Source organism: Thrips palmi, unplaced genomic scaffold (genome assembly GCF_012932325.1).
Source record: "Thrips palmi isolate BJ-2018 unplaced genomic scaffold, TpBJ-2018v1 HiC_scaffold_3, whole genome shotgun sequence".
Taxonomy (NCBI): domain Eukaryota; kingdom Metazoa; phylum Arthropoda; class Insecta; order Thysanoptera; family Thripidae; genus Thrips; species Thrips palmi.
Window position 1 is genome coordinate 10,819,456 of NW_023144630.1, and position 10,004 is coordinate 10,829,459.

Below are 10,004 nucleotides of genomic sequence, written 5' to 3' on the forward strand. Positions count from 1 at the left end.
GGCGCCGAGGCTAGCCGGGGCACGTCGTCGTGAACATGGAGGCCGTGGGGCTGGCCGGGTCTGGCCGTGCTGCCCGCGCGTTCGCCGAGGAGCCCAAGGTCGGCTTGCTCAAGCCCGCTGCGCGCCTTTCCCGCACTGCCAGCGCGGCGCCGAGGCTAGCCGGGGCACGGCGTCGTGAACATGGAGGCCGTGGGGCTGGCCGGGTCTGGCCGTGCTGCCCGCGCGTTCGCCGAGGAGCCCAAGGTCGACTTGCTTAAGCCCGCTGCGCGCCTTTCCCGCACTGCCATAGCGCGGCGCCGAGGCTAGCGGGGCACGGCGTCGTGAACATGGAGGCCGTGGGGCTGGCCGGGTCTGGCCGTGCTGCCCGCGTGTTCGCCATGGGCTTGCTCAAGCCCGCTGCGCGCCTTTCCCGCACTGCCAGCGCAGCGCCGAGGCTAGCCGGGGCACGTCGTCGTGAACATGGAGGCCGTGGGGCTGGCCGGGTCTGGCCGTGCTGCCCGCGCGTTCGCCGAGGAGCCCGGTCGGTTGCTCAAGCCCGCTGCGCGCCTTTCCGCACTGCCAGCGCGGCGCCGAGGCTAGCCGGGGCACGGCGTCGTGAACATGGAGGCCGTGGGGCTGGCCGGGTCTGGCCGTGCTGCCCGCGCGTTCGCCGAGGAGCCCAAGGTCGGCTTGCTCAAGCCCGCTGCGCGCCTTTCACGCACTGCCAGCGCGGCGCCGAGGCTAGCCGGGGCACGTCGTCGTGAACATGGAGGCCGTGGGCTGCCGGTCTGGCCGTGCTGCCCGCGCGTTCGCCGAGGAGCCCAAGGTCGGCTTGCTCAAGCCCGCTGCGCGCCTTTCCCGCACTGCCAGCGCGGCCGCCGAGGCTAGCCGGGGCACGGCGTCGTGAACATGGAGGGCGTGGGGCTGGCCGGGTCTGGCCGTGTGCTGCCCGCGCGTTCGCCGATGAGCCCAAGGTCGGCTTGCTCAAGCCCGCTGCGCGCCTTTTCCGCACTGCCGCGGGGCCGCCGAGGCTAGCGGGGCACGTCGTCGTGAACATGGAGGCCGTGGGGCTGGCCGGGTCGGCCGTGCTGCCCGCGCGTTCGCCGAGGAGCCCAAGGTCGGCTTGCTCAAGCCCGCTGCGCCTTTCCCGCACTGCCAGCGCGGCGCGAGGCTAGCCGGGGCACGTCGTCGTGAAACATGGAGGCCGTGGGGTGGCCGGGTCTGGCCGTGCTGCCCGCGCGTTCGCCGAGGAGCCCAAGGTCGGACTTGCTTAAGCCCGCTGCGCGCCTTTTCCGCACTGCCAGCGCGGCGCCGAGGCTAGCGGGGCACGGCGTCGTGAACATGGAGGCCGTGGGGCTGGCCGGTCTGGCCGTGCTGCCCGCGTGTTCGCCATGGGCTTGCTCAAGCCCGCTGCGCGCCTTTCCCGCACTGCCAGCGCGGCGCCGAGGCTAGCCGGGGCACGTCGTCGTGAACATGGAGGCCGTGGGGCTGGCCGGGTCTGGCCGTGCTGCCCGCGCGTTCGCCGAGGAGCCCAAGGTCGACTTGCTTAAGGGGAGGCTCTGGTGAAAATCTTGCCATTTTCCAAATGGATCCTACAGTCATAATTTGTTCGGAATAAAAATTTTTCATTGAGGAGACTAAAATTTGACTTTTAAAGGGCACATGCCAGGCTGTAAACCCAGTCGAAGAGTCTTTTTGAGCCTATTTTGGCTGTATCTTAAAAAATCTCCTTGCGCATACTTTTTTGTCGTAAAAGGTTGACCTTGACTTTTTTTCACTTCTTCGACTCATTTTCAAAAGATACCGGCATGCAGAGCTAAAAACTTCCATTATATTATTAGTTATTAGTTTTTTAAAGCTAAAAAGTCCCTAAAATTTGACTATTTTGTACATTTTTGATCAATTATAGTGAAATGCTTGGGGTTTAAAAACTTGCGAATAAAATGCAATTGACATTTTGAGATGTGCATGCCGGCATTTTTATAAAATGAATCGAAGAAGTGAAAAATGTCTAAGCCAACCTTTTACGACAAAATAGCATGCGCAAGAAGATTTTTAAAGTTATAGCCTAAATGGGAGAAAAAGGCTCTGCGACTGGGTTCAGGGCATAGAATATGCCTCCCCAATGAAAATTTTTAATAAATACTTGATAAGACATCAAATTTTTAACAAATTTTCACAGTTGGACCTATTTAGGAGAAAATAGCATTTTCACCAGAACCTCTCCTTAAGCCCGCTGCGCGCCTTTCCTGCACTGCCAGCGCGGCGCCGAGGCTAGCCGGGGCACGTCGTCGTGAACATGGAGGCCGTGGGGCTGGCCGGTCTGGCCGTGCTGCCCGCGTGTTCGCCGTGGGCTTGCTCAAGCCCGCTGCGCGCCTTTCCCGCTCACGTGCTAGCCGGGGCATGCTCTTCATATATGGTTCGTATAAAAAAAAACCTCACATATATGGTTTTAGGTCTACCATATATGGATGGGGGATGTTCGTATATGGAGCCATGTTTTTCGTATATGGTTCGTATATGCAAAAAATGACCTCATATATAGGCTGAGGTACACCATATATGGAGCAGGGATGATCATATATGGAGCCATGTTTTTCGTATATGAAAGAAAAGGTATCATATATGGGTTAAGGTCTACCATATATGAAGCGGGGATGATCATATATGGTACCTTGCTCTTCCTATATGGTTCGTATATTAAAAATAGGTAACATATATGGGTTAAGGTCTTCCATATATGAAGCGGGGATGATCATATATGGTACCATGCTCTTCATATATGGTTCGTATATGCAAAAAATGACATCATATATGGGCTGAGGTACACCATATATGGAGCGAGGATGATCATATATGAAGCCATTTTTTTCGTATATGAAAAAAAAGGTAACATATATGGGTTAAGGTCTACCATATATGAAGCGGGGATGATCATATATGGTAACAGGCTCTTTATATATGGTTCGTATATTAAAAATAGGTAACATATATGGGCTGAGGTACACCACATATGGAGCAGGGATGATCATATATGGAGCCATGTTTCTCGTATATGAAAAAAAGGTAACATATATGGGTTAAGGTCTTCCATATATGAAGCGGGGATGATCATATATGGTACCATGCTCTTCATATATGGTTCGTATATGCAAAAAATGGCATCATATATGGGCTGAGGTACACCAGATATGGAGCGCGGATGATCATATATGAAGCCATGTTTTTCGTATATGAAAAAAAAGGTAACATATGGGTTAAGGTCTACCATATATGAAGTGGGGATGATCATATATGGTACCATGCTCTTCATATATGGTTCGTATATTAAAAATAGGTAACATATATGGGTTAAGGTCTACCGTATATGGATAGGAGATGATCATATATGGAGCCATTTTTTTCGTATATGGAAAAACGTGACATCATATATGTAATGGGGTATGTCATGTATGGAGTACGAATGTTCATATATGTAGAAATGCATTTCGTATATGGTTCGTATATGGATAAAATGCATCATATATGGGTTTAGATATGACATATATGGAGCTTAGATGATCATATATGAAGACAGAATGAACATATATGGAGTGTCGATGAACATATATGGCTCATATATGTTTGAGGCCACCTTCATATACGAATCTTAGGACAACATATATGACAAGGATATTTTCATATATCACTCATATATGATGCTGGTTTGTTCATATATGTTCATCTCTATAACATATATGACGCATATATGGACCCTTTCACTGCATATATGACAGGTATGCCATCATATATGTTTCGTATATGAGTCATATACACACATATATGATTCATACATGGATCATATAAGAAACATATATGATCCTTTTCCCAAGGGGAAACTGGAGTAATTTTAAGATGCTCGTGCATACAGCTCATCACCCATCAACAATTATTTTTCGCTTTGACTTTTGTTTACTTTTGGAGGAACCTTTCCAATGAATGAAAATACCTGCCTAAAATCTGGTAATGTTTTGCGACACTGTAACATTTATGGTGCTCCACAACTAAGTCATCAAACTCATCGCTGATCAAATTTTCACTTCATGCTCAGCTTGCATCTTGTTGGTGTTTCATTGGCGAGGCCTGGTTGGCCAAATGGCTGCTCACTGTAATCTAAATTTTATTCAGTCTTGAAGAGAACATTATGCCACAAGCCCTAATACAGTTTATAGTCTTTGCATTAACCACACTCATAATTGTGTGACAAAAGTAAAATTTCTTTATTAAAATAACTTAATTTGACAATGTCACTTTTGCTTTATAATAATGAGCATGGCAATGAAAAGACTATAAAGTGTATTAGGGCACGTGGCATGATGTTCTCTTCAAGACTGAACAAGGTAGGTTTACGCCAGACCGCGTCTTGTCGTAACAGGCTTCGCGATGTCTCGCGACCTGTTCCTCCAATCCACGCCTGGCGTACCTACCTTGGCCTGCGGCGCTAGCCTGCCTGCGGCAGGCAATGGCTTGTCCGTTGTCGGTTATTTTTTAACTTGTTGAGTGCTGGGGGGCTCCGCCCCCCAGACCCCCCTACATTGTAAATAGAGTTGTTTTATCTACAGATAACACGATCTTGACCCTTGTCACTTTTTAACTTGTCGAGGCTGGGGGGCTCCGCCCCCCAGACCCCCCTTTCTCCAAGACAGAAGTGGTCTATCTGCAGAAATCTCTATTTTTCGCCGTTTTTTAGGTGTTTTTCGCCTATAAAAACTGAACCAGTTAAGCTAGGATGGTGAAATTTCGCGTGTGCCGAGCCAAGGACATACCTAAGAAGTGTGCAAAATCTCACCGAGATCGGCCGAGCCGTTCAGGAGGAGTAGTGCGGACAGACAGACAGACAGACAGACAGACCGACAGACAGACAAAACTTTTCAACCCCACTGGAGTAACAGGCTTCGCTATCGCTCAGCCAATAAACTGTATTAGGGCTTGTGGCATAATGTTCTCTTCAAGACTGAATAGCATTTTGATTCCAGTGAGCAGCCAATGATTGCTTATGAATGTTGAACCGGATTCATCTATTTAAAGAAATTAAACATCTTTTAACTTTGTTTTTTGCAGTTCAAATTATCACTCCAGAAAAAAATTCGGTGAGCAGTCCAGCCAAATGGAATGTTACAGTTTCATCCGATATTCCAAACTCCCCAGTTATACTCATAAGTAGTCCTGCTACATCAGGTGACTAGAAACTTTTTAGATATTTATCCTAGTAAAGGATGACATTCATTGCAAAGGGTTTCTGTTAATTTTGTTTTATTATTTTTGCATTCCAGGAAATTGGCGAGTTAGGGGCAATGATGACACAAGTGATCATGAGGCTGACTCAATCAACAACTCATCATATCAGAATGGTACATATTCACCTCACTGTGAATGGCATAATACAGGGAAACCTCTTGATTTTTACCCATGCTACTACTTAATTTTTTTTTATCTAGGAAACTTTCAGAGGGACACTCATGATTCTACTGACCCTACTGACAGCAATACTTCCAAAAGATGCAACAGCAACCTAACAAGGGAACGTTCTCAGGTGTCAGGAGCCGATTGCTCCCATACTTCGGGATCTGAAAGACCACCTCAAAAAAGAATTTTCGCCACCCACAGTTCGTGCTGAAAGTCACTACAACACATTAAAATGGGAGTTGAAAATTGACCAATTTCCATAAAATTGACCAAAAACTGATTTTGACCAAAAAGTTTCCAAATGGTCTGAAACGCCCAAAAATACTGTCTTTTTAATTTTGGACGAAAAATTTTTCTCTCTCTCGTTTGAGATTTTTTTTTTACAATTTGGACCAAAAACTTATTTTGACCAGAAAGTTTCCAAATGGTCTGAAACTCCAAATACAGTTTTATTAAATGTGGCCGATTACAGCGGTTGCTTTGTAAACTTTGAATTTCATAAAAATGGGGCAAAGCTACATTTTTAATACTTAGTTTTATGTGTATGTCCTACCTTAGTGTCAACGACTGTTTTGCGATTAATTTTCTTTCATGTGACATGAGAGTTGGACTTGGCGAATGGCTGCATAGCTCCACTGAGAATCCAAACGCTATGAGTATAGCGTCAATTGGTGCAATGCAAAAGCATTGCACATGAAGTGCAATGCCTCCCTATTCGCATGAATTAGCATAGGGCATTTTCGGGATGCATTGCACGTAGGGATTTTCGGATTGCACGTATGGTGCGATATCTCGACGCATTGCACCATACGTGCAATACTCATAGCGTTTGGAATTTCAGTGTCGCCGGTTTACTACAATTGAAATGCAAAGCTTTCCACTGAGCCCCTGTATCTTCCTAACCGTACATACGACACGACTAGGGGCCGTTCAAATGTGACGTAACGCTTTTTAGGCTCATTTTTGACCCATCCCGTTTATTTTTTGTAAAAAAAAAAATGACGGAGGGACGGGCATAAAGTATGATGCATGCTGTGCGTCCGTCCGTTCGTCCGAGGACTTCCCGTGGTCCGATCTTGATAAAATTTGGTATGCAGCCCCCTTGGGTGACCCTAAGAACCGCCCGGTGGCAGCAAATCCGATCCGAGCCCCTGGGGCGCTGCTGCAGGTGTATCATGGTCTACATGGGGTCGAGGAGGATCTCGGCAACGGATGCAGTTAGGAGGGCATGTAGGGGTAGACCAGCTCTTATTTTGCGAAAGTGAGAATTCCGCTGGGTTCCCTGACTCAAAATGACCGAAATGGTGAGAAAACTCTTAATTTGAAAGCCCAAGGTCGTCAGACTTGCCAAAGCCGTGCCCCAAGACCCTATATAGAGGCAAAACGCCAATTATTTTTTTTTCGGATTTTCACCAAACTAAGTTTGACTCTAGGGTAAACAGGCCATAATACGGCCCTTTGGGCGAAAATTTCGTCCGTTTTGCGATATCTTGACTCCTTCATGCCCAAACGGCCTCCCCAACCGCCCGCGCGGCGTCTTTTTTTTTATTTGGGCTTGGGGGGCGGGGTTTTGGGGGAAGGCCTTTTTTGGGGGAAAAAAAAAAAAGGGGAAAGGGGGGGGGGGGGGGGGGGGGCCCCCCCCCCCCGGGAATTTTTTTCGCAAAAAAGATTCAAAGGGGTATTTTTGGCCGACAGAGAAAACCCAATGGTATTTTCGAAAAAATTGGCCCTTAAATGCGGGGATTTTTTAAACATTCTTTCATTGAGTTTTTCCTTTTTTCTCATTTTATGGGGCGCGATACGAAAATAAACCTATTTTGAAATCGGCCCCCCGAGGGAAAACAAAGGGAGTTCACAATTTTGAAGTGGGGACGGGCAAATTCCGGTATTTACTTTTCCTTTTTTTGACCCCCCCCCCCCCATGTCCAAAAAGGGTTATACCTATACCGGATCACATTTTAAATCATTACGGAAAGGGAAAAAGCGAAATTACACTTGAAGGGGGTACGGGACGGGCCATTTGGGGGGCCGAGGGATTGCTATTTTCCTTTATTTGTTATAGCAAAATGCCCATTTTAACTCCATTCGTGAACTTTAACCATTAAAAGGAAGGATTTTCGTTACAGACCCCAAAATCTGGGCAGTGTCAAACTCCTTTTAAAATTTTGGAAAATTGGCTTCGGTTTAAATGTCATCTGGGAAAATTTGAAGGTCATTTTTGGTTCAGACCCCAAAAAACTGCGGAAAAAATTAAAAACTCCTAAAATTTTGGGTCCAAAATGCCAATTTGGTAAAATTAAGTCTGGGGAAATAAAAGTATTTTTTTTCAGCACACAAAAAACTGCGGGAAAATTAAACTCGAAAAAAAATTTTTGGCCCAAAAATTTGGAAAAAATTGGTTAATTATCTGGGAAAATTTTTGAAGTTTTTTTGGTTCAGCCACCAAAAACTGCAAAAACAATTAAAATTTGATTAAATTTTTGGTCCAAAATGCCAAATGGGAAAAAATTGGTCGGGGAAAATGGGAGTATTTTTTTTCAGCACCAAAAACTGAAAGAACATTAAATTAATTTAAAAAAATTTTACCAAAATTGGGGTAAAATTTGGGTAGGGGAAATTTGGGGTATAACTAAAAAAACTGCAAGAACACTGTACAATTATTTAAAAAATTTAACCAAAAATTGGTTAAATTTTGGGTCAGGGGACAATTTAGCGGTCAATATTGAGGTCAGCGCACTAAAAAATACAGGGAAACACAAAAACTCATCTTGGAAAGTTTGGCCCCAAATTGCGTAGCTCTAGATGAAAATGTAGGATTGGCGTTGAAATAAATGAATTTTTTGTGCCCGGGTACACTAAAAACTACACACAATACTTTAGACTCAATTTCTGTATGTTGTTTCTATTTGTCTTCATGAAGCACCCTCTGTCGTCACCCAAATTTCCCCGATGGCACCCCAAAGCGAATCCCTCAGTCGAGTAAAAATTTAAATTTCCAGCATTCAATCGCTTTATTGGCTACTCGTATGCTTGGGTCACTATTCAAAAACTATTTTTTTTTAACTTATGAACTCACAATTTTATAAGTAATATTTATGAAACATTTTGCCATTCTTTCTTTGAACCAGTGAATAAAACAATATTGATTGGAAATGTTTCACAGTTAATATTGAGAGAGTCAGTTTAGGGTAGGCTGATCTGAACCAGTTAGCGGGGACCAATTATTGTCAAATCCAGTGTTTCGTCACATAGAGACCAATGTAGCTACCCAAGGGTTAATGAACCGACATAAATTTTTCTTACTCATGTGATCAATACTAAGTAGTATCAGTTATATTAACTTTGGGGAAATTAAAGGAATCGTCTCATTAAATCCCATCACTAAACATATATATGGTTGGTTGTCTATGCACTAATGACTCACCGCTCAAAACCTGAGTCGTCTCTTTGAACCCAATATCAATTCAAACTCTATTAGGATTAAATATACACAACCATACATTGATTCTATTAAAAAACACATGTTAGTGCTTTTGCAGTCTTGTCAGCTTGCAGCATTTCAAAAAAATGCATTTCTCGAGTCCAAACTAAGTATGCCTGCCAATTTTAACACAAGTTATTTATGCATTTCCCTGTTTCCTCTAGTTTGAAAATTTTAAAAAAAGGATGACACTAAAATGAAAAAAAAGATGCACACAATACAAAAGGTCAAAATCAAAACATTCTTTTTACAATGCTTTGTCAAAATGCACTGACCTGAAGATGATTCCCCTCTGACAGTGGAGGGGGGAGAGGGGAACGAAACACGTAAATCATTCTCAAATCCATCTCCATATTTCGTGTGTTGGTTTTTCCAAAAGGGTTTTAAACATTCTAGAATGTTGAAAAACTAAGGCCGATCTCATTTCCAAACCCTTTTGCTCTTTAATTTGTTTTATTTGCTTATGTCCCGTATTTAGAGCCGCGGACCCGCAGGTATGAGAAAATTTGGGAAGCGGTGCCGCGCTGCCAACCTAACCCCTAAGACCGTTTAAAAATATGTTTTGAATTTTCAAACGATCAAAAAGTTTGCAAAAACCTGTTGGGGGGTTAACGAGTTAAATCAAAAACTTAAAATATACCACTTAGTTCTGAAATTTGGTGAGTACAAACGGTCAAGCGACCCACCAGCCCGGGCGCCCAAACACGGGAAGGGCTTGATCGTCAGAATTAGGTGCCTTAATTGGAATTTCTAACAATTTTTCATTTTGGTCCGGTTGAATTGGTCTAACGCTAATTTGTTCAAAAAATTTGGGGAAATCAAAATACCCCCCCAGTGAAAAACTGGTGGGGGGTTTCTCATTTCATTTTTTTATTGGGCCCCTATTCATTTTGGCAAACAATTAAAAGGGAGTCACTGCCTCAAACAAAGGTGTACATGGGCCTTAATGGAATCCCCAAGAGCTTAACGGATCTGCCAGGGATGCAAACTAGGAAATGCCCTTAATAAAAAGCGTTCATTTACTGATAAAGGGGGGTTTTTTTCATCAGGGCTTACATGGGATTACTCTAGTTGTGATGTTCACATGCCTACTAAGGTG

General features: G+C 44.7%; 1 long non-coding RNA gene across 1 annotated transcript; it reads left to right on the plus strand.

The window, feature by feature from the left end:
- Positions 1-5,079: 5,079 nt before the first annotated feature.
- LOC117648539 lies at positions 5,080-5,531 on the plus strand. Its single transcript, XR_004587907.1, has 3 exons — positions 5,080-5,196; positions 5,292-5,369; positions 5,457-5,531. It is a non-coding gene; the product is annotated as an uncharacterized LOC117648539 (long non-coding RNA).
- Positions 5,532-10,004: the final 4,473 nt, after the last annotated feature.